The following is a 25,506-nucleotide window of genomic DNA, read 5'->3' on the forward strand; positions in this document are numbered from 1 at the left end:
CGACTGCCTTAAACAAGGCCAAGTCACCCCCCCTGCTAAAAAAAAAACAAAGCAGACCCAAGCGATCCCAAGAACTTTAGACCCTTCACCAACCTTTCATTCCTAGCAAAAATTTGCGAGAAATGTGTTCTCTCCCAACTCAACCAACACCTGGACTCCAACAACCTACTCTACTCAAACCAGTCAGATTTCATGAAGGGATGCAGCACTAAAACAGCTATACTGAATATCAGATGGCATTCACAACTACTTTGAATGAAATAGAAGCTGCCTGCTCGTCCTCCTAGACCTATCTGCTGATTTTGATACAGTTCACCACGAGTTACTTTTGGATGCCCTACAAAAGCACATCAGAGTTGGTGGTGCTGTTCTGAAATGGTTCTCTTCATTTCTACATAGCCGATCCCAACTCATAAAAATCAAAAAATCGATGTCCGACATCTCACCCATAACCTGAGGTGTGCCGGAAGGCTCAGTCATTTCTCCTAAACTGTACATGGAACTACTCACTACCATTCTAAAACAAGCAGATATCTCCAGTTATCTCTTTGCCAATGACACCCAGCTCTACCTAGAAATATCCTCTCTTAACTACATTCACCAACTCAACATCGTACTCTTAAAAGTACAAAACTGGCTGTCACACAACCACCTCAAATTCAACCAAGAAATTTTTTTAATTCTTGTCTTCTCCAATCACGACCACCCCCACAGATCCAAGAATAGATAAATAACCTGGACTCCCTAATCTGGAAGCTTACTCTAGGTGACTCAGCTAAATCACTGGGGATCTCTCTGGACTCAAGACTAAACAGGAGCTCTCACATAAGCTCCACTGCTAAGGGTGCTTTCTACAGCTTAAAACTCCTCAGCAAAATTAAGCCTTTCCTACCTCCTAATGACCTACAAAATCGCAACACATGCTCTAGTTATGTCCAGGCTAGACTATGGAAATGCCACACACACTGTAGCAGCCAAAATGGACATAGCCCCCATGAGAGCCACCCTAAACACAGCAGAAAGAATGGTCACAGGAGCCAAGAAACCAGACCACATCACCCTTGCGCTGCAAAACTTGAAGTGGCTACCAATCGAAGCAGGTTGCTGTTTAAAAACGGCCTGTCTCACCTGTAAAGCCCTACACACTGGCAAACCAGATTACCTTGCAGCCAAACTCACTAAAGCAGGACAATCAAGAAACCTAAGAAACTCCAACACGCTCCTTCTCATCCTCCCTAAAAGACAAACAAAAAGCCCTTTCCTGCTCTTCCTCAGACAACGTCCCTGAAATCTGGAATTCTCTCCCAATACATATGAGAACTAACCCTTCCTTCAAGAACTTCAAGAGACAACTAAAATAATTTGTCCTCAACTGACACCTCTAAGCCTCTGGACAATAGTTGCTTCATGTCACCTTGTAATCCCCTCCTAATGATGGTTACCACTGCCGTAAAGCTTCTCTTACATCTGATTCTCAACTCCTCTGATCGAACTTCTATACACTGCCTGAACACGTCTAGCCACGAAACTGAACTTTTGCTACAGAAAATGTAATTGATAACTATCTAGTATCTATGTTTAATAGTTGTCTGTGACTGTTTATGATTCTGTCGTGTATGTTGCTGTAAAGTGCTCTGTTACCTCTCAGGTCGTGTCAACGCTATATAAAACTCCTAAAATAAATAAAAATAAAATAAAAAATAAAGTATTTGTATGGCCACAGCGATCGGCTGATGCTCAAATGGTTATGAAAGATCTGCAAGTCTTCATGGGGACAAATGCATAGCTGCTGCGTTACATTCAGACCAAGGCCCAGAGTTTGCCTCCAAGGCTTACCAGGATACCGTGGGACTCGGTGTAGCTGTGCACTATTCCTCCCCCTATCATCCTGCGGGAACTGCAACAGTGGAGAGGAAAAACTGTGTCCTTAACAGCTAGAGTATTAGGTTCCAGTTGTAGTTATATCCACCACCGGTATGGGGTCAGAGAGCTTTAAACAATATGCCTAGAAGATTCTTGGGTGGTAGGACTCCCAATCAAATCCTGTTTGGAGTCCAGATGTGGGTTCCGGACCTCGACAATCCTAGCACAGTGGCGGAAGAGACACCTTTTATTATCAATGAATGTTTGGCTATCTTACAGGATCTGGGAGAGTTCTGGGAGGAGCAATCGAATGAGCTTGAGAAAAACTCTGCCACTGGAACAGTGAAGGTGCAACCAGCAAATACTGACTGGACTCCAAAGATCGGACTCTAGTCTGAGATACGATTGTGGACAAGGAGGAGTTCTGCTCATCTTACAGAGCACTGGTGCCGGTCCTGGCAAGTGACGATACCAGAACTGTACTTTTACCGCCCCTTGTTGGTGGCTAAAACAAACGATTTGTGTTGCTTGACCTGGTCAAACCACACCATGTGGCCAGTCCTGCACAGTAAGACACGAGGGTTCCTTGGTAGTACCTGTCTCCTCTCACTACCATACAAGAAATGCCTTTACAAGCGTTAACCAATGCAGTGGCTTTTGTTCTGACACTGACGTTTTTTGCTACTTCGGGTTACATCTACAGACACCATACAAACATCGTAGGCGAATTGGCCATTTTCAACACCACAAGTCAACAACAAAGTTGTTTATTTTGATCCACCGTTAGAGTTAACTACAAGTTACACACTGCCCGTGAGGTCCCTGTTTTTGCACAGACTGCCTCTGACTATTTTGCCGACATAGATGGAATTTGTGCATTTAACATTTGGCTCAAAAGGGCATATTTTGTTCCACCCTGGATTTACATTTGGGTTTGCATTTTGTTGCTTTTCCCTTTCATCTGGATAAGTTTTGTGACAGTATTCTTTTTGCTTTTAAACGGACATTATCTCCCAGAAATCTCTGTAATTGAACTGGTAGCGGAAGAATTGAAGCCTCATTCTTCATCACACACAGTGCTAAGAGACCTGTCCTTGGTGAACATTTCAGCAGTTCTGGTAATTGATATAATTGTTTGGGATAAGGTACCATTTTACATTTTTAGCCCTACAGAAACTTTACAGATACCATATGTATTGAAAATATCGCTCAATGAAGTTATCACTCCTGGCAGCATCGCTGATTATTGGGATATTAATACTTCAAGATCTATGCTCTCTGTGGTGGAATATTATACTGTATTTGAGAGTGAAGATATGTATAGTGATACATCTAATTATGATGAAATGTTTTGATACCATCACTAAGTGCACCACTGTTTACAAAGAGCTGGTACTCCACGTTCTGTATTTAATTATACACATGAGAACATTGCCTACACCACCTTTGGATAGTTAAAAAAACATACTCATAGAAGTTTGCATATTTTTCTAGTAACAGCCCCGTAGACAAAAAGTCTTATTATTACAAACTTCTCCCTTTACAGCCAAGAAAAATGTATGGACTGAAACAAAATTAATTTATTCAACTATATTGGTTTAAAATCTGTTTGGGGAATTAAAGACTGACAAGTTCAAGGCAACGGGATACTAATGTTTGTCACACACTTTTTTTAACAGAACAAAGGGTTTTAAAATAATCAGGCCAAACCTGCAGAAACAACACTCAGGTTGGTAAAACGTACAGCATGAGAACGTTTTTCCTTCAATGGTTATGTCATTCCACATCAGACGAGATGAAAGAATACTTATCTCTCCTTTAAGATGACATGTATTTACAGGATGTCTTGTTAGTTCCTAGAAAGCCACATCATGAACGCTTTCTTTATGCCGTGTGCAACGAGTTGAGGAAGGTGTCAGTGCAGAAAGCTGCTGAGCTGATCGTGAGGATGACAGAGAGAATTTAGAAAAGGCTCAAGCAGTAGTTGACAATCGTATGACTTTTTTATCCACTAGAATTTATTCTGAGTAACATTATGTCATCTGCCATTAGCATCATACAGAGTGACATCCTTCTTACAGCATTGACAAAGTCAGCTTAGATCTATCATGCTATTAAGCCTGACTTTACAAATTCTGAGGAAAGGTCCTTTGTCCTGGAAGTTTACTTGAATGTAACTGACTTTAGGTCCTGTTTAAAACATTTTTAGGTGGGTAGGTATGAAGCGTTAGGGGAGAGATTTGAACATATGACATGGGTCTTACCTTTCTATTACAGGTGTAGAATTAGAGACACTGAAGTTTGATCTGCAAGCTCTTCTTCTGAAATTCAATCGCTACTACGCACTAAGCTCCCCGAACAGTTCGGAGAATTTGTGCACCGCATATTTAAGGTCTGAAAAACTGCGAGAGTAGTAAAATATTTTAAAGTGGAGTGATGTCTTGGAATGCAACTGGTCCAATCTACTGATGTTGAATTGTTGATGGATCCCATGAGAATCCATTTGCAAAGATGTCCTGTGCAATTGCCGTTGCAGCAAAATGCATATTATGAGCCTTCTCTGGATGCCTCTGCTCCTAGATTTTCGGATCCTGGCTCGTCCACTGCGGATGCACTACTGGCAGTCATACCTTCAACGGCTGCTGATTGGGTTGGATACGAACCATGTTTGTTTTTTGGGCCTTGGGACTGGGGTGCTAACGGAAACATTGACTGCAGAAGCTGGAAACAACATGGTTTCTACTGACTCTCTGAACATTTAAACATTCATGCAGTTTCGAGACCATTATAATTCGGCAACTTTTCAATACTATTTAAAAAATGTTATGCAGATATTAATTGCGTATTTTTTAACTTGGCCTTTAATGCAATTTGGCTTTCCTTATACTTTTATTATTAAAGTGAAAAATCTTTCAGATTTTTAGGTTTCGGAAGCAATTTAAACTTTGATTTTAGTATACATTATGCTTATTATGAAGCTTTTTAGTCACCTTACAGACAAGGAGTGGGTGTGGGGAGGTTAATAGGCCCTATGCATAAACACTTCCATTGTACTTCTCCCACTTCCCAGATCTGGCCTCTTAATTGTCATCCCTTTATGAGCACCTTGACTAAGGACCTGCAGAAATGGGTATGCTTACCTCTAAACACTATGGGACGGGTGGCCTTATTTAAGATGATGTGCCTCCAATGCTTATTATACGTCCTTGCGAACTTCCCTCACCCACTCCCTCGAAAATGGATCCAAGCGCTGACATCGAAGACCACCACAATCTTTTGGGCAGGGGGTCATAACAGTGTAGCCTTCGTCTCTGCTAAGAAATTTCCATATGAGGGGGGCCTGGTTAAGACAGATCTATATGGGGTTTACCTTAGCGCACAAATTGAAACAGGGCTCAATAAATCCACTCTGCATTGTTGAGCAAGATTTATTCAGGATGAGCTATTTTTAGGGACAAGAAATGAAATTCCTCTTACTTCAGGGAAGATAAACTGACTTTTGAACTCGGTCTCTCAAAGCAGAGCAAATGTGACAAGTTAACAAGATTTAAAGGCATCTTTATTGCTCACAAAGTGAAAGCGCAATACAAATGCCATTAAATCTTATTATCTTGTCACAGTTGCTGGCTTTTGGAGACTGAGGTCAAAAGTCAGCTTATCTTATTACATTTATTTTTCTTTCTGTGGCTTAAGTTAGAGGATTTTGTTAAGTGAACTGTCTGACAATTGAACTCTGCAAAGCATATTAAATGAAAGGCTGCAAGAGGTCAGGAATTTTTCTAACACAACACTGAAATAGCTAAGTGAACCTTTCAAATATATTTCACTAGGTATAATTATGTGGTGAAAAAAATATTTTAATAGGATCAAAACAAATTAGAACACTTTACTTGGTGATGTGCAATTTTTGTTACACACTTCTATTGAAACCCAATTTACAAAAATGGTTTATGCGCTATTATCAGTAAAACTACATGTTAGTACACGTTTTGTGGCCATTTCAATGGAAAATATGCTATATGTAAATGACAATGCACTACCACATCATGATTTGGTAATATATTTATGAAAAGTGAGTTTTTAAACATGTACTGAAAAATTAATAGTTTTTTTGTACAGCAGAAATAGCGAACTTGCATATTTGAAGGTGCTCTCATGTTATAATAAAGAAAAATGATGAGTTTTAACGGGGTAGACCCTAAAAACTATCTGACCTGGGTCAGTTAAGCAGGTACGTAAAAAGTGGTCAGAGTCTATTGCTTTTGAGAACATCAAATGTCACAAGTAAACACGTTTGTGTAACATATTACAAAAAGCCCATAGGTATAGTGCATATTTATTTCAGCACATAGTAGAAATAGGGTATTCAGTGTTAATATGTATCAAAAAATGATACGGTCAAACAGCCATATATACAAGCATATCAATTAGTTCATTGACTCACATAAATTTACAAACAAAAAATGGAAAACAATTCATTGATAGTTCCTCATGTGGATAGCTTGTAGTTATCAAGGATCATCGCATAATGAAAACATGGTAATAATTCAACGCGCTCATAGTGATGTAGAAAAGGGAGTAGTTGGAGAGGATGGGTGTGATGGGATACAGGTGGGGACTGGGTAAAGGTGTTGTGACCATAAAACAATCGCAGTGAAAATCAGTGTAGCCTTTACAGTCTGATTTAGATCAAGTAGTTCCGTATATCTCTTTTACATAGGATCCGTGTTATTCCATGAATCTTTCCTATGTGTAGAGGAATGATGTGATCTGGTCTACGTTTCGACCCCGATGGTAAGGGTTATTGGGAACCTCATGATGGGGTCTTCATCAGGACAAGGACAGGAGCGCCTATAAATAATATAATTGTAGTGAATATAGCAAACTGTTGGCAAAGGTCATAGGTACACTAGGGCTGAGCTAACAATAAAAAACTTACTTTACGTCTAGCCATCCGGTGGCTATTAGGATAGGACCAACATCGGTTCCTATGAGGTATAGAGAAGTCTGCAAATAATTAGAGGGATTGGTGTTACACTGGGGTGTGTTGGGACGCCATGTCTGCGTACAATCAGGTGAATACAATCAGGAAAAAGGGGGCACTTACTGGGTCAAGGAAGCTTTCCAGTCGCTGATTGTGATCTTTACACTTTAGTCTTAAACGTCCTGGGGGTGCGCCAATAAGTCACACGTCCCTGGTAGTTCTAGAAAGTGAGATTGATAATGTTAGAGGGTCTGTTGGTATGTATTGCCGCGTGTAAAACTTGCACGGAAGGATCTGAAGTGGCTCTAAATACGAGGGAGGGGAACAGGACTGGCTGTTGTGTGGAGCGTGTCATAATGTTGAATGCCCACATGCGTGCCAAAGTTCAAAAATGCCGATCAAATCTGAGGCAGGCGGTTGGGGAAGGTACGCCCTATGTATTAATTGACTTTGGGTCGAGACATGCTCTAAATAAGAGAGAAGGAATCATAAGTGGCTGTTATGTAGATTGAAACATAACGTAAATTCGTGCCAATGGACAAAAAAACGCTCCGGACAAACTTTTAGCCTAGGAGTGGTAAAATTACGCTGTGCGCGTTGATTTATTGTCGGTCGGGCCGACTTCAACGTTTAACAATGGGGAGAAAGGAGGTCGACATAGTCAGGGCGCTCATCTTACCTGGCACTTCACTGAAGAGTTTGTCTACACATCCTGCACGATCGGCTGTCAGACCGTTACTGGAACACCTCGCGGTGCAGCCGCTGGATACTCTCCGGAGGCTCGTCCTGGGCCCACCAATCAGGGAAGAGTTATCCTGCTAGGCTAAGGGAGTGTGACCAAATGGGGTGGCCTGGGCCCGCCCGAGGGGGAAGATGATCCCAGGGAGTGTGGCAAAATATAGTGTGCCGATGCCACCGAAGGACAAGCTAATTGGTCTAAGTTTTGTTCTTGGTCAGTACCATTTGGTTAATGAAGGGAAAATAACTATTGCTGCCTAGAGTGGTGCATAACAACACCGGTCAAGCTGGCAGGGCAAGACGCTCTTATTATGCCTATACATTTCACAACAGGTCATGTAAGCATAATACGGACAATGAGGGCAAAAAATTACAATATGGTTAACTATCGTTCCTGTGCATCTTATCGATCAAAACGGCCAAGGATGCATCTCAATGTGATTGTATATGTTATAATGTCAAACAACTTCATAATATTCACATACAGAACGAAGGTGTATCTCATTAAGTCTATTGATGCATGTACAATACCCTAAAGGGAACAAAGGGTGAGCGTATAGATTTGACAAAGGACCTCATAGTTGTTGCACAGCGTCCCTGTATTAATAAGGTTAACTTGTATTAATAAAAATAAAAGCTGTGAGATGCATGTACAATACCCTAAAGGGAACAAAGGGTGAGCGTATAGATTTTACACACGACCTCATGTTTATTGCACAGTGTCCCTGAATTAATGAGGTTCACTTGTATTCATAAAAGCTGTGAGATGTTACGGTTTAGTCAGGGTTAATCAAAGCCATCTGGGCAAATGTGGCATCCAATTCATTCAGTCCATTTTGGACGGAGTCCAAGGATTGCATCCACTTGCATTCTCTTATGTTCATGATCGAGTTTAAATCTCCACCCCGTGGTCCCAGTGTGATTTTCTCAATCACTACCCACTTCAGGGATTCAGGTGTGTGGGTACTGGCCAGAAAATGCTCAACCAAGGGCGCCCCTGCTGTTTGGCATCTTATTCTACTGCAATGTTGCAATACACGGTTCTTTATTTTTTGTTTGGTTTGACCAATGTAGATGGATCCACACGGGCAAAAGATGGCATAGATGACTCCAGTGCTGTTGCAGTTTGTGAATGATTTCAGGGTAATGGTCAGATTGTTGTGCGTGATTGTCTTAGTTTCTAGACACATTGCGCAGGCTTTGCAATTTCTGCATTTGTAGTTCCCAAGTGTGACTGGTAGATTCCACATTGTTTGGATGGTGGGGATCGATGGATTGTCCAGCATTGAGCGTACTACGTAGTCTCTGACGCTTTTGGCTTTTTTTAAAGCGTGCATAGGCGGATTCGGCATTTCAATTGTATCAGACACAATGTTCCAATGTTTGTTGATTGACTTCCGTATTTCATTGCTTTTGCTGCAGTAGGTCGTGACACAGATCATCCTATCATCCGCAGTTTTTCGAATTTTTGGTACTAGCAGTGTGTCTCTATCGCTGAACCATGCCCTCTTGCGTGCCCTTTTCACCAGCCTTTTAGGGTAGCCTTGTTCCAGCAGCCGGGAGATGAGTTCATCCGATTCAGTGAAATAGTCCTCCTTCAAGGTACAGTTCCTCCGGATCCGGAGGAACTGACCGAAGGGTAAGTTATCACGTAGTGCCCGAGTGTGGTGACTAGAATATCGCAACAGCGTATTTCGCTCAGTGGGTTTTCTGTACAATGTAGTGAACAGGATTCCATCACGTTCTTTTATGCTGATGTCTAGAAAGTCGATTGAAGCATTGCTGCAGTTGGCAGTGAATTTGATGTCGTGTGATTGCGTGTTGAGCCATTCAGTGAAAGAGTCAAGCTCATGTTGTTGTCCTGTCCATATGATAAGGATATCATCTATGTATCGACGATACTCAGAGATGTTGTTACGGTAAGGATTCTGGGGGGAGAGAATGCAATGCTGTTCATAGTCAGTCATGTAGAGGATCGCCAGGTCCGGGGCAAAGGCTGCCCCCATGGCCACCCCTTTGCTTTGCATAAAGAAGTTATTTTGGAATACAAAGAAGTTTTTTGTCATTGCGATCTCTAATAGGTCGACTAAAAATTCTGTAGGAACCTCAGCTGGTTGGGGTCTTGATTCCAGAGATCTCCGTATTGTTGTCAATGCTGGTCCTTGGGGGATACTTGTGTATAGTGACACAATGTCCATTGTTACAAGCAATTGATTATCTTTATCAAAAGGTCGTTGGTCCATCAGATTAATCACCTGCATGGTATCCCTCAAATAGGTGGGTGTTCCTTCAGCCAGTGGTTTTAAAAATACATCCACATATTTACAAAGTGGCTCCAGAAGAGATCCGCAACCGGATATGATGGGTCGTCCAGGCGGTTTTGTGGGGTTCTTATGGACCTTGGGTAGGACGTAGATGGTGGGGATGCGTGGTTGATTTACATTAAGATATAAACACTCTTTCTCAGTCAGAAAGCCTGCCTCCTTTCCTTTCTCCGTGATGGCGGCGATTTGGTGTCTGATCTCCTTCGTCGGGTTGGTAGCTATCGGCCGATAACTCACCCCATCTCTCAGTTGGGAGTATATCTCCTGCGTGTAGTCATCTACGTCCATAATGACTATTGCTCCTCCCTTATCTGCCGGCTTGATGACCAGAGTTTTGTTGTTCTTCAATCTTTCCAGGGCGGTACGTTCATTCTTTGTAATGTTGTGTTTCACATAGGCTCTTTTTCCACAGGTCTTGAGCACGTCCTTTAATACCAAACTCTCGTAAGTAAGAATACGATGATTGATCATCGCGGTGTGGGGCGTGAAGGTTGAAGGTGGCCGTAGGTTAGTAAATGCTCTTGTCATGTTTGGATTTTTATGTAGAAAAAAGTTTCTAAGTGGAATCAAGCGGAAGAATTTGGCTAGTTCGGTTTTAATGTTGAACAGGTTAACGTGAGATGTTGGGACGAATGATAGGCCCTTACTGAGGATCTTTATTTCATCTTCAGAAAGTGTTTGTTTAGATAGATTCATGATAGGGAAAAGGCGGCTCCAAACAAAATATTTGCCTAGGATCACACAATTTGAGACCAGTTCACGGGTCAAGTACAGTACAGTTAGGTCGAGTAGATTATTAAAGTTCCTAAATCTGCAGGTCTAGTAACATTTTTTCGAACCCTGCACAATGATTAATTATTGATTTTCTGGGGGTTGAGACGACGCCGGCTATCGGATAGAACTCCATCCCCTGGATCTGGACAGTCTTCTCAGCTTACTCAATGGTGCACCGATACCTCACTCTCTTCCGACTGTACCCGGGCGACCCTACCTTGCTGGAGAGCAGCTCTACCTTTTATTAATTGGGACCGTAGGCTCACTGGGATGACACCATTGTGGCAGGGTACATGGCTGTGTCACGTGTTGGGCCTCCAGGGCTTTACACATTGGGCCTGGATAGGAATAACCTATCTAGAGGATGTTAGAAATGGTATTGCTGTTGTTCCAGGATTTCCAGGTGCTTTACCAGCTTTCCTACACACACCTTTACTGCTAACTCCAATTGCGTCATGTCCTGCTTGTCCACATCCCTGCGGGTTCCCAGATCCCCGAATACAACCCCATCTAAGCTAAATTAACTGTGGGAAACTAGGCAAAGGGGTCCTTTCCAAAATCTACGGCTCCTTAATGGTAAATGCACCAGATCAGTTCCTGTTCTTACGTCAGAAATGGGAGTTGTGCGTAGGAGAACTTGACGATGGTGACTGGCGAGGCCTGCATGGCCCCTAGAGAACTGGCACTCTTGTTACGCCTCTATATGGTTCAACTTAATTATCTCCACATGACGTATCTGAGCCCCCAGCGATTGCAACGTGCCGGTCCAGCCACGCAGGCCAGATGTGCAAGATGTTCATTATCCAAAGCTGACTTTTTCCACATGGTTTGGTCCTGTCCTTCTTTTGGAGAGATAGGCGCGAGCTTTCTGCGGTCCTTCAGTCGGATTGACCCTGGTCCTAGGACAGTCCTGTTGGGTCTCTTTGAGGAATAAGACTGGAGAGAACCTTTATCGGGTGCCCAAAATATATAGCTCCCATACCAGGTAGTCGCCAGAAACCCCCCTCATTGGAAGGGTGGGGTAGGGTGGTGGACTGGTGTGTCCGTCAGGAAAAGACAATCTACTAGGCGTGGGGATGCCCCTGAAAGCATGATAAGAGATGGAGCGGGTGGTGGAGGCATCATGGGTTGAATGTGTAATGATAATGTAGTTACTATGTCTATATATCTAATGATTATTGATGTAGTCCTGTACAATTGTTTGTGGAAAATGGCAAAATCTGAGAAAACAAATAAAATGTGGTGATAAAAAAAAAAATCATAAACATCATGGCACTTCTAAGAACCGCATAATTCAGTAGGCAAGTGTATGTGTAATGATGAATGCGCAAAATCACTTTTTTATAAGCCGAGAGGTGGGAAACAACAGAGTGGGCGCAGAAGGAGCGGGATTTTTGACATCAGCTGGCACCCACATTCAAAATGAGCTGTATGTTTCAAATTTGATAAATGCCACAGGACATTTCCGTGGTGAAGTGTGTTGCACACAAGAGCAGAAATGATTTTGCCACTAGAGGCAACCATTATGCAGGCAAATGTGCCTGATACCGCGCTCTTGAGTTCAGAACCTTCCATTTAGATGAGCCATGTAATGCAGAGGAGGTCTGTATCCAACATGTTACTGAACACTGTACATGCTTTAAATGAGTTGAGGGAACTGCAACATAGCACCCCAGAGTTAGAGACAGCTAAATGGGACAGGGTGGGATGTGTGAGGGATGCTAGTGACATTTGGGTATCCAGCACGGGAAAACCAGCTCTCCCCGATTCCCCCCTACCCGTGATGGTGCAACACATGCACTTCCCAACTCACGTGGGCCGAGATATAATGGTGTCTACCTTCTGATCATAATGGTACAATACTCGTTTCAGATCAATGCAGAGAATTTTTGTCAACACTGTGTTGCCTGCCAAAAGCAGAATGTGGGCAAGAGTGTTGCTGTGGCCATGAGTCACAATAGAAAGTCTGATGGTCCCTTCAACCCACTCCAAATTGATTTTGTGAAGAAGCCCCAATGTAAACAATTGAGATACATCCTCATCATTGTGCATCTGTTCTCATGATCGGTTGAGGCATATCCTACTCAGGGATGTGACAGCATGACAGTCAGCAAACTATTGCTGCGGGAATTGATACCATGATTCGGGATAGCAGTTCATCTTGATTAGAATCAAGGAACTCACTTCAAGTGTGAGAAAATGCAGTTGCTGTGTGCAGCTTTAGGGATTGACCAGAAATGTCACTGTACCTACAAGCCAGAGGCATCGAGTATTGTTGAAAGATTGAATGGGACGATCAAAGTTAAACTGGCTAAAGCCTGTACTTCTACATCACTCAAATGGCCAGACGCACTTCCTTTGGTACGAATGAGCGTTCAAAGTACCCCTTGTAAGAGAACCGGATTGTCACCTCATGTGGTACTGATGGGGAGAACTGTGCAAAATGCCTTTTGTTACTTCAGCTGCTCTTGTGATTATCACAGATGACCTGGCCCTCATGTCCAGCATGGGATTGTCTGATGTGGTGCGCTCTACCTCTCACAAGGTTGATGCCACTTCTCCAGGGATCCAAGGATCTCCAGGGCACGACCTGAACCCCGAAGATTGGATCCACGTCAAGAAACACATCAATAAGTCCTGTTTGAAGGAGTGGAGGAGAGGGCCCTACCAGGTGATCCTGGTCACCGACACTGCGGTCAAGTGTGCTGGTCTGCCGAACTGGATACAGGTTTCCCATACCAAGGCACGAAGAGGAATGAGCAGAGAAAACATCCTTTAATTACTTGGCTCACCCCAGGTTTGAGGGGTATGAGGCTTCAGAAGAAGAGGAAGACAAGGCTGAGGGTCTATGGTCTCCAACGGACGAGTACCACTCAGAGCAAGTGGATGATGAGTGCTGTTGTCTTAGCCCACACTGTGATACTGACAACTGGATTGAGAATTAGCATCCACCGGGACAGCAGACATTTTTGGAAGACTGAAACTAACATGCGGCAGCAAGCCTTGCAAGGAATAGATTATTTACAACAAGGGGTGGTGAGGGACAGAGTCTCTGAATTAAGCAGAATACTCTCACCCAGTCAAGAGATCAGGGCTAGATCCAACACCGTTTTTTAGCTCATTGTACCATCCCAGTTTCAGAACCTGGCTGTATGCAAATTAGTCTGTTCCTGTCCCAGTGCATGATGGGAACAGGGCAAACCAAACTACAAAAGCCAATTCTTACACTTGTTGTAAATTATTTGCAAGGAATAGAGGCAGGGATAGGGCAAGGAAGCGCCACCTCAGAGAGCAAGTCCGCCTCATCTGAGCCAGAGATCTCTAGTAATTCGAGGGGTCGAGGCCAAGCTGAAGACAGCTGTCTAAGAAACAAAGCCACCAGAAACAGACTATTGATGTCAACGGAAAGACCAGCGACGATTAGGGGAGACAATGAGCTAAACAAAGCAGGTTGATCAGATTGACATTGTGGATGAAAGCCTGGACTTGATCAGTACCAAGCTACCCAAGCGAGACAGAAGCATCAATAGGAAATATGCAGATCCAGACCGGACTATACCTTGCAAAAATCAAGTTTGACTCTGTAGACTGCTTGACTGACACGGACTAGCCTCCCTGAGACAAAAGATACCACAATGGGACACTATTCACACTGACTATTCACAACCATTGGAAAGACAGAGAGGGAAACGGTCAGATGAATATAACTCCTTTAGGCCTCCAGTTGATGCAAAATAAAAATCCCGGTAGCGTTTGAGATAGGGTAGAGACGATAAGATAATACCTAGAGAACTAACCGCTCTACTTAAGATTTTCTTGTTCTGATTTAGGTTAGCATGGGGCAGCAATGCTGCTAAATTTTGCTTGTAAACTTTGCAGTTGCCATTTCTGCTTATTGCTTGGATGACTGTTGGATGTCTAAAGTTAGACCTTCCCCACTTAAAAGTAAAGTGTCTCACATTCACCAGCATGAGAGTGTGTATAAACACAATGTATATTATCAGATGTTAGCTGAATGAGTGAAAATAGTAGAGATTGTTTTGTTTATTTTTATATTCCGGCTTCTGCTGTGAGGGAGCAGCATACTTTCATTTACCTCTGTCCTACTCATTCTCCTGTTCAGTTTTCCTAAATCTTTTATATCACCAAGATTCCATGAAACTGTTTTATTCTGATATCGATGGTCCATTAGAAGATGTGCTCATTGTCAGTGGTGAAAATTTGTATTTGTGGGCTTACTAAACATGTTTCTCACTCTTAGAAAACGTTTAAATCAAGGGATCAGCGTGAGTAGAGTATTGGATGAAATGATTAACCTGTTACTAACACCAGTACTACTAAGCAAAGCATGCATGATGTAACTTGAAAAGTTAACCAAGATGAAAGGGTATTTATAGAGTAATTAAATTATAGGATAAGGATAGATGAAGAAAGAGGAGAAGGGGGACCAGTGCAGAACACATCATTGGGAAAGGTGAAGTGACTCTAAAGAAAGCACCCCCTAGATTAAACGTTGGTGACGTAAGAAGGGATCTTTATGCATCATACGACAGCCAGACAGAAACAAGCCTGTGGAGCAGAGGTCTTCAAACTGTGGGGTGCGCCCCCCTAGCGGGGATTGTTTGGGTTCCCGGGGGGGGGGGGCACAAATCCTCTGCAAATGCATGTAAATGAAGATGGCCTGGAAGTGCGGCGATCTTTATTTGCCGCATTTCCAGGCTGTCTTTATTTATTCTGAGTACAGTGAGGGCAAGGGTCAGTAATTGTGCTGGTAGCGTCAAGGAGGTTGCTTAAAAAGAAATCTGGTGAGCACGAGGCACAGCGCATGCAGCGCGCGGCACTTATCAAGTCATCACCGATGACTCTGAGGCGCACAGATTTTATCGCGGGCTTGTGCGGTGGTTCAGTGAAAGCCTCTGCCCTGGAAACACCGTAATGCATACCATTGTATGCATTGTATTTCTAGTTGAGGACCATATAGGAGTGACTGCTCTTGCAAGCTGTTGGGACAGAATGTTGAGCTGTGTCAGTCAAGCTATGAATACAGAAATGTGACATACAGAAGCCCCTCGATACAGGGTTCAGGCACCACTCAAACAGCAAAACAGCTCAAATGGGGATGATCACTGGCGTCATTTGTATACAGAGAGGAGCCACATGCAAGCGGGCGCAGCTGCCTGGGAGTTTCTGTCAGGTGTTCGCATTTCATACACACGAGAATCGATGTAAGTAAGTGTTTCGCGTTTTCACAGTGAAGGTCTGGCATTTGTAAAGCTATTGGTGTCATAAATTGTAATGTTTGTTATTTACTTTAGGGTCCGTTGTGGTGTGATTGTTTAAGGAAAAAAGTGCATGTGATTCTATATTATTAGAATTAGTTGGGGTGTTAAGGAGTTGGGGGTGTATGGCTATGAAGACAGGAAGAGAAGGAAGGTGGACAGAGGTTTAGGTGGAAAAAGACGAGGTGAACATGCTATGGATGGAAAAGGCAAATAGAAAAATGCAAGAGGTTATGGAAATTAAAAATGGTAGACGGTTGGTAGGTATGACAGCTGTACACTAGGAGAGCAACAGGGGAATAAATGAGCGAATGTGGGGAAAATGAAGATAGATTTCCATGCAGCACACTCCTGTACATGTGTGTTTCTCAAAAGGAACAACAACGAGAAATCATCTTTAGTAGTCTGGTTCAGCGAGGGGTTATGAGAGTGTTCAGAAATGTCGAGGCGCTCTACAGGTAGTGGTCAATGGGTAGTTCGAGAAGTTGGTGGTTGGTGCTACTTGATCTGAGATAACCCTTGTCTCAGAAAAAAGAAGGGGAGGGGGCCTCACCCTTCTGTATATATAAATGCAATGTCAAGCGCACACAACCTGAAGAGTCACGGGTTTACCCAGGTGTTGACGAAACACGTGTTGGCTGGTTTTTCTTGTGAAACAAATACTTATATTGAATGAATAAACACCTTACAAGTCAAAGACATTGGAGTTGGATCCTATCCTTTTCATTACATGACTACCTAACTTAATTGCTAAACACTGATGCAGGTTGTGTGCGCTTGACATTGCATTTATCTTTAGTAGTCTACTGGCCTTTTAATGGCCCCATGTTGTTAGTTTCAATGTCCCCATGTTGTTAGTTTGTTTGTTAACACCTTGACTGCTTGAGCTATCCCTCTGCTGTGCTGGGCCATAATGTAAATGGGTGTGGTCATGACGAGCTCAGCTCGTCATGAGCACCCTAGAGGTATACCTCATGACGAGCTGAGCTCGTCATGAGCACCGAAGGGGTTAAAGTTGCAGACGTCAAAAGATGTTGTTTTCTTTTCCTTGTTTATTATGTTCAGTGAATCGGGTGTTTCATGTGTCTGTTATTGTGCACTAAGGAAATTGATACATTTTCTCAAAAACACATATGGTGGATATATTTGTGACTCATTGTGGACAGCATTAATTGCATGTGGCGGTTAATTAGGTCTTTGAGTATTTGAATTTTTTTTCTGAATGGTACCTGGTACCATTGTTTTGTTAGGGTACCAGTACTTACTGAGGCACAAGTATTGTAAATATGGTTTATTTACCTCTGTGATTGATTGTTTGCCGGTGGGAGGGTGCCTGCCTGCCCCACTGAATTATAGCCATGTCCCTCCCGCTCCCCCAATCTATACATAAGGTTTTGAAGGGGAGCCCGACCTCAAAACATTTTGCTTAAGGGAGGCTCAGAGCAAAAACGTTTGAAGACCTCTGCTGTAGAGAAACTAGGATGGAGCATATGCAAGCACAACTATTTAGTTATAGGGAAAACCCTTTCATATCTATATGCAAGTATAAATGAGATCTATTATATATGTGGTAAGTCAGCTTACTTCCAGCTACCACATAACTGGATAGGTAGTTGATATGCAACATTCGTTTTTCCAAGGATTTATCATACTAATGAGTTAGACTTCCCTCTTGAGCAATACATAAGGAGGAGTAAACATAGTTTTAAACCGATTCTTAGTGATATCTTTGGACCCTTCATACCATCTATAGGAGTGGCATTGAACGATGTAAAGATTAGAAAGTTATCCATTTTAGTTGACTGGTTCACCACTAATACGGCAGGTAGCTTACCCAGGAGAGCTAAGTTTATACAAAATCGCCTTGCGCTGGATGGGATCTTTGCAAAGGATGGCGGAGTTTGCAAAGTAATTCACTCTTGGGAATGTTGCATCTACATACCGCGTGCAGATAAGCAGTTTGACATCTATATTACTATCATCACGAATATAACGCATGAACTAGCTGAGCTGGAAGAGTCAGGTGCCTGATAAGGGTTAAGGATCTATATCTGGGTTCACTGGAAAGTGATTTGCTAAGATAGGGGATGGCTTGGTAGTGTACGTGGAGGAATTCTGAAACTGCTTCTAACACCTTTTGCTTATATATTAATTAGCATTGCATGTGTGCTTATTTCCTTGAAGTTCTGCAGCAGTATTTCATCGCGAAATGCTATAGATTGTGGGTACAAGAAGCTGTCAGCAACTAGAGGAAGAAAGAGGCTTGAATTAAAGGTTGAAGAAATGCAAAGTGAACTTTACGACACTTTGAAGGACCTTGGTGAATTAAAAAGGAAGAACCCGAAGTTAATGAATGATGTTCTGTGATAAAGAATTGAAATTATGATTTAGAAATCATCAGAGGGGAGGCTGTGAGAGCTGGTTTCCTGCATATTAACACATCACAAATAGGGCTTACACTAACCTAGGTCGTGGTTACACTGTCCTCCATCTTGCACCAACGTAATCAACTGTCACGTGTTGACTGTTGCTGTTCTTCACGTTGTAAATAAAGGATTGAGTAACTTATAGAGAATGTTCTCTCACACTAATACTCACACTACTAAACAGAAAATGTTCCCAGAGACTTTTTCCCACGGTACTTACCCAAGGACATTTCAACTGTTCCAGGCTATTGCAATACAATGTGATATGATGTGATATAGTTTTGTAGAGCGCTCGAATGCCGAGGCGTCTTGGCGCTAAAATGTGTTAATTGTAAACTGTGAGAATGCCTGTATACCCAATGCATTACTACCATGGGAGAAACTTTGAATTTATTCTGTAATAAATTGATTCTTCTCACTCATTCCCTATTTGTGCTTATCCTGAGAACCATGTTCTTGTGTACAAATGTATGAATGTCTTGGTATAATGGCCGATAAAAGGAGGTGGAGGTTTCTAGGTGGAAAAGACCTGCCCCCCCTCCCCCCACTTTAGAATGCAAACCTTTGACAGATTTAACTTAGAACTATACTGAGTCTTCTGTACTTAAGATGTATATGCTTTGCTGCTGGATATACTTGTGGCATATTTTTTGTAAACTGACTATTCTTTATATACAGCTTTGAAACAACAACCCTTCTCTGTCATTATCACAAGAATGTTTGTCACCTGCTACTGAGCTTAATCAATTGATTTAACACAAGTGACGGCTCCAGTCGGGAAGTATTACAATCCATATCAGGACTCCACCGCTCACCGCCCTAGACACAGGAGAGCCCCCGAGTTGGATTTTAGATTACGTTTGCACACCGACACCACAAAGAATCACTGTAATATATTTTTAAACTCTAGAATAGTTAGCAAAAGCTAGGTAAGCTAAATGTTGCTTGTATCGTGTAGTTATAAGTATTTGCACAGAGGTTTCTCTAAGAATAGAGCTAGGCAGAATTAGGTCTAAGTTTACAGGCCTTGAGAAATCTACTAACCTACTCGCTATGGAGAGTCAGATTTCATCAGGGCGTGCTGACAAATAACAGATACTCTGTTCACTCAAAAAATGTGAATGAGCCATAAAGATGTTTTTAAATCTTGCTTTTATCTTGTCACATTTGCTCTGCATTCAGAGACAGAGATCAAAACTCAATTTCTCTCCTTACATTTACTTTTTTCTTTCTCTGACTGCGAAGTCACAAGATTTTATAAAGTGAGCTGTATGACAATCGTGCTGTGCAATGTGTGTGAAATGAAATGTTGTAAGATGTCAGGCTTTCTTTCTAACACAGTATTTAAATAGCTAATAACTGAACTGCACAAACATCTCAAAATATATTTCAGTAGTTATGAAAGCACATTTTCGTTATTCTGTGTGGTGAAAAAAAGACTTTTATAGGATGAAAGAAAATCAGAACACTTTACTTGGTAATGTACAAATTATAACATTTTTGGCTGAAACCCAATTAACAACAGTGTGTATGCGCTATATATTTTTATCAGCAAAACAGCATGTTAGTAGGAACGTTTGTAGCAATTTCAACGAAAAATGTGCTGTCTGTAAATGTCAGTGCAGTACACCATGCTTTACTAATATATTTATTAAAAGTGAGTTCTTTCAACATAGGCTAAGAAATATTCCTGCCCCCGCCCTGATGACAATGCTATTAGTGAACTGAGAGGCAGGTTAGGGATCATGTGTACCCTATATATGGGCCAGATGGAGCATTTTTGTCTATTAAATAAAAAAAAAGTATTTTTGTACAACAGAAATGCTGAACTCGGATATTTGAAGATGCTCTCATATAAGATGATGAAGAAAAAGGCAGCTACATAAAATACAAAATTTGCCTAGGATCACACAATTTGATACCCGTTTCCGGGTCCAGTACATTACAGTTAGGTCAAGTAGATTATTCAAGTTACTAAACCTGCAAGTCTAGTAACGTTTTTATGATTTTCCGAGGCCTGAGTGTAGATCTTCCAATATTTACCTCCAAAACTGCATTAGCTGGTACCCAGCTCTGCACTTGCCTGATAATGAGGATGCCGAAAGTGGCCCACATACAAAACAGGCCATGGCCAGCGTCCTTACCATGACTAGTGGAAGCTTTCTGTGTGCAGCTATTGATCCTTTTAAGGCCTGCTGTTTGCTGCCTCAACCAGAGTCACAGACCCCAAAGCTCAGTCCAATCGCTCTTACAAATTGTGACAGCAGAAACACCCAGAATCAACTGCCACTCCAAGGACGCAACCATCGCCACATGGGCAAACAACTTTGACTGTTAACCCACAAGAAAGGAAAGAGAGGGATAAACAACCACAGAATGAGAAAAGTGTTCTGTGAACTTCACACACACTCATAATTTGTATGCAACCTAGATTCCTTTAATAAATGTTTGCCATAATTATTAAATATGCAATTCGAGTTTGCTTTTATTCTAGTCAAAGGATAAAACATCAAAATTATTTTTATTGTTTTTAAACAGAAGAATACAAATATTATAATACATAATTAGGGAGAGAACATTCCAAAATAAGAAAGAGAAATAGCAAAGTACTAAACTCTAACAAAGACAAACAGTCTTGTTCTTGTACAGTGCATCCAAGCAAAGTACACAACGTGTATGATGCACACAGCTTCATAAACAGGCATACTGACCCATACATCTACATGCTTGGATGTTCACACAGTTAAGGCACTAATTAATCCAGACGAGCAACCAAAATAGCTTGCACAATACATGTAAAAAAACAGAATATGAGCCCACACTTGATAGAGTCCACACTTGATAGAAGTCCTGGCACATCACGTATAAAAGATTAATTCTGAATTTCGCTTGTGCGTCACACGGCAGGCATCTGCAACGGTTTATTGAGAGGGTCTTGCGGAGGGCGCCATTCCATAGGGAGTTACCGGTCTGGATACTGGCCCCTTTCGTGGCCATGGAGAAACACATGTCTTTCCACTCTTGGCAGGAAGGTGGATGCGGGGTTCTAGATGATCTCTACCCCAACGAGTCCTTCCTGACTCATGAGCAGGCAGAGGAAGCCTTCGGCCTTGGGAGAGGGCAATACCTGCACTATCGGGGACTTCAGGATGTAATGAAGGTTACCTGGCCTCAGTGCCCTGACGCACCACCAATGACCAACACCTTAGACATTCTTCTTTCCTGTGGCAGGGGGCGTAAACTGATCTCTCTGCTGTATAAAGCTATGAAACAGGACTCCACCCCACCGGTGCCGCCGTCCTGGGTGGCATGGGAGGCGGATCTCGGTACTGCGCTGGAACAGGGGCAGCGGAAGCGTATAGGTTCCCTCACGCGCAAGGTATCGTGCAATGCATGGTTCAAATTAATACACTTTAACTTCCTACAGTGCACCTACCTGACCCCTGTCTCGTTGAAGCGCATCTCTGGAGACAGGGGAGAAAGCTGCCCCAGATGTAGTGCAGAGGGAGCGGGCTTCTTGCACTTAGCCTGGGACTGCCCTTTGCTCAGAAGTTTCTGGGTGGGGGTGGTAGATCGTATAGTCGCCACTGCAGGCCTTCAGATAGCAAGTAACCCCTTGCATTGTTTACTGGCGTTAGTCCCCAAACCCAAGAAAAGTAAGCTCTCCTATAAACTTTTACAATTGATGTTGGGGCTTGCCAGGCGCAGGGTGGTGATCACTTGGATGGGACAGAGGGCTCCAGAGGTGCCCACCTGGCTTAAAGATGTTAGAGAGTGGTCCCTGGCAGGGGAAACTCACATGCAACTTACTCGGAGAGACGAGAAACTGCAGGGCGATTTACTCGCCTGGCGAGTCATGTGTGCCTCGGGACTGACGGAGAGGGGGCGGTCTTCCCAGAGCGAGTCTGATGGTGCAGGTGGCGAGATGTGTTCGCCAGTGGGGTCGGGATCTGATGGTGAGGGAGGGGGGGCCACTAGAGTTATCTATCACCGGGAGTTGTGCTGTGCTTGGCTGCTTCCTCACAATGTTATTTATTTACCTGCTAGTCTGTTGTTCCTCATGTGTACGTACCTCTTTGGATGATACCTACGTTCCTAAGTGCCATAATGAGGTTGTCCAACTGTGTACATGCGTTGTAGCGATGCCAATTGGGTGTGTTTTTGTATATGTTACATAAACTGAAAAATAAAGTTTAAAAAAAAAAAATCTGAATTCTGCATGGGAAATGGACTTGTTTTAGGAGTGTCTAAAAGTAAAAGTAACGTTAAACATTCCAAGAATATTGAGGCAACAGCCCAGCTGCTCTAGAGGTGCACATTCATGAAACAATGCAATGCTGAACCATTACAAGTACTTATGACACAAATTAAAATTCTCTATCAAGACTAGAATGCGTTGACCGATAAAAGTAATGAGACTGCTAAAGCTCAGCCCCCCTAGAACCGCAGACTCAGTAAGTGAAATATTCTGAACTACAACAGCAGAGCAAAGACAGAGATGGAGAACAGGCTGCTTCAGCATAGCCCCATGACACGCCTTCAAATAATTGAGGCTTGTTGATTTGACTGTGCAGAGTCAGATAATCCAGCTGTTAACTGTATACAAAATGGCACAAATTGTTTGCTAATGGTGCCTAATGTCATCCTTGATGAACACTCTAGAATCTCGTACCTGCTGCCTGGCTTATTAATTATTCGCTATTATTAAATGTACTTGTGTGGCGAATACTACAAATTGAATGTCCTATGTGCTCGCAGTATGATCTAACGCACATTAACAATGTGCCAAAGATCACAAAATGTAGTCATGGGATGGGCATTAGGCTTCCCTTCCAGACCACCTCCTACACTCCCCCCAACGATATTTAAGGTTGTAATATTTTTAAATACAGTTTTCTTGTAATAGGTTTATTTATGAGTTGGTCATATAAAGGCTCCTCTTGTGCATGTTGGTATTCAACTTTGTGTACATGAAAATACTTATGGGAAGCGGTTAGACTGGGATGCAGCCGAGTAATTACCGGTAGCTGAGATTAATTAAAACATTCCATGCATTACTTTTTTGTAAACTTTGGTGTGTAGCCATAAGTGGGACAGATATACCCAGATTTAGATCCCGTGCACACTGTCACTGGAACCAAGCAATACCTGGCTGATGAGCTCAAAGGGTTTCTTGCCCACTAACAGTATGGCAACTTCATACAAGATAAAACGCAGGAAGAAGGCAGCACCCCCGGAGTTACGCCCACTTCCCCTCTAGATGGTTAGCATTTACACAGGTTACACTCACAGTGTTATAAGCAGGGCTTTAGGTGGGCCGGGTCCTGCCGTTGCTGAGCATTGGCAGTTTTAAAAACAGGGCATCTAAACAGGTCTGTATCACACTCTCTTTTCAAGCCCTGGTCTGTTTGTGCTATAACCTGGCAATACAGACTAGTGAGGGTAAGCTTAACAGAGATGGTTCATGCATTGTTATGTGAGACACACCTAATACTCCCCTCATGAATCTGGAATCTGAAAAGTAGTTATAAAAGTAGGGATATTGTTTTAAAGGCACACTGGCCCGCTGTGCCTCCTTTCTCTGTTGGAATCCAGCAGCATGGCTAGTCACTTTGAACCCTCCTGCAGCTGGCTGCCCTGCGTGAGTTTCTGTTGACCCGATCTCTTGCAAAAACATAACATTGACCTTTGCTTTGCTGCTGGATGTGTTGGTGTTAGAAACCAAAGGGACATATGTAAAACCTTGCCTGGTTTATTGTTCATGAGAAATTTTGTATGAGATCTAATTCTATATTAAAAATAATAAAATGTCCTAGTTATGCTAAGCAATGTAAAGAGGCACTTTTTTTAATGTAACAATTTCCACATTACGGTCACAATGCAGACCTAACAGATCCCAATAACTACCGGCCAATCACCAACATCATGTCCTTAGCGAAATTGCTCGAGAAATGCGTTCAAACTCAGCTCTGCGACCACATCGAGAAATTTCAGCTCCTAGATCATCACCATTCAGGCTTTAGAGCAGGTCATAGCACTGAAACAGCACTAACTCACATTGTTGATGATGCCTTGAGAGCTCTTGACCAAGATACGCCCTGTCTGCTTATTCTTCTGGACTTGTCCTCTGCTTTTGACACTATTAAACATGATAACCCGATTAATCTTCTTCAGTATAGGATGGGGTTATCTGGTCCTGTCCTACATTGGTTCTCCTCTTTCCTGCATAACCGGCCACAAAGAATCAAAGTCAACTAATCTTTGGCTGCCAGCACTGTGGTCTCAATTGGGCTGCCTCAAGTATCTGTACTCTCGCCCACGCTCTTTAACCTATTCATGGAGCCTCTAACTACCATTCTGAACGATTCAAACATTCAATACCACATGTACGCGGATGACACTCAACTGTATCTGAAGATCTCTTCTCCAGATGACTTGAAAACTCTTAATGGAGTGCTTCAAAAACTCAACAATGGCTAACACATAACCATATGCTACTTAATTCCCTCAAAACAGAATTTCTCCTGCCCTGCATATGGTGGACTCTGCACGCTCTTAAGGTGTCACCCTAGACACATTTCTAAACATGCAAGGCCCCATCAGTGCCACCGTTAAGAGTGCCAATCATCAGCTCAACACTCTTAGGAAAATCAAACCCTTCCTACCTCTCAAGAATCTCCAGTCAGCAGTCCAGTCCTTAGTTATCTCACGAGTAGAATACGGTCTGGTGACCCTAGCGGGGCTTCCTAAATGTAGGTTAGCGCCTTTAAGAGCTACTCTGAATGCCTCGGCCAGACTTATTACAGGCACCAGAAAGCATGATCATATAACACCTGACTTAATCCAGCTTAATTGGCTTCCCATTGAAGCAAGGATCAGTTTTAAGATAGCCTGCCTGACACATAAAGCTATACACTTCAATAGCCCCGTTTACCTGGCAAAAAAACTCGAGCTCTCAGGATCCAGACGAAACTTAAGAAGCTCCAATACCCTACTACTCAAACCACCGAAGTTCAACAAAATAGAACTTACAATCGCACCTTTCAGGGCTGGCTCCAAGAATTTGGAATACCCTCCCAATGGAGATCAGAGCCAACCCCTCGACTGCTTCATTAAAA

General features: G+C 42.6%; 1 protein-coding gene and 1 long non-coding RNA gene across 2 annotated transcripts in view; both read right to left on the reverse strand.

Moving 5' to 3' along the window:
* The window catches only part of RBMX2 (RNA binding motif protein X-linked 2), a 161,210-nt gene that overhangs the window by 133,073 nt on the left and 2,631 nt on the right, over nucleotides 1-25,506 (reverse strand). The gene's annotated exons all lie outside the window — the stretch shown is intronic.
* LOC144829320 (uncharacterized) lies at nucleotides 6,509-24,577 on the reverse strand. Its single transcript, XR_013610633.1, has 4 exons — nucleotides 24,446-24,577; nucleotides 6,971-7,067; nucleotides 6,803-6,870; nucleotides 6,509-6,714 (listed from the first exon to the last, which is right to left on the reverse strand). It is a non-coding gene; the product is annotated as an uncharacterized LOC144829320 (long non-coding RNA).

Source organism: Lissotriton helveticus, chromosome 4_1, assembly GCF_964261635.1.
Source record: "Lissotriton helveticus chromosome 4_1, aLisHel1.1, whole genome shotgun sequence".
In the NCBI taxonomy this organism is placed as follows: domain Eukaryota; kingdom Metazoa; phylum Chordata; class Amphibia; order Caudata; family Salamandridae; genus Lissotriton; species Lissotriton helveticus.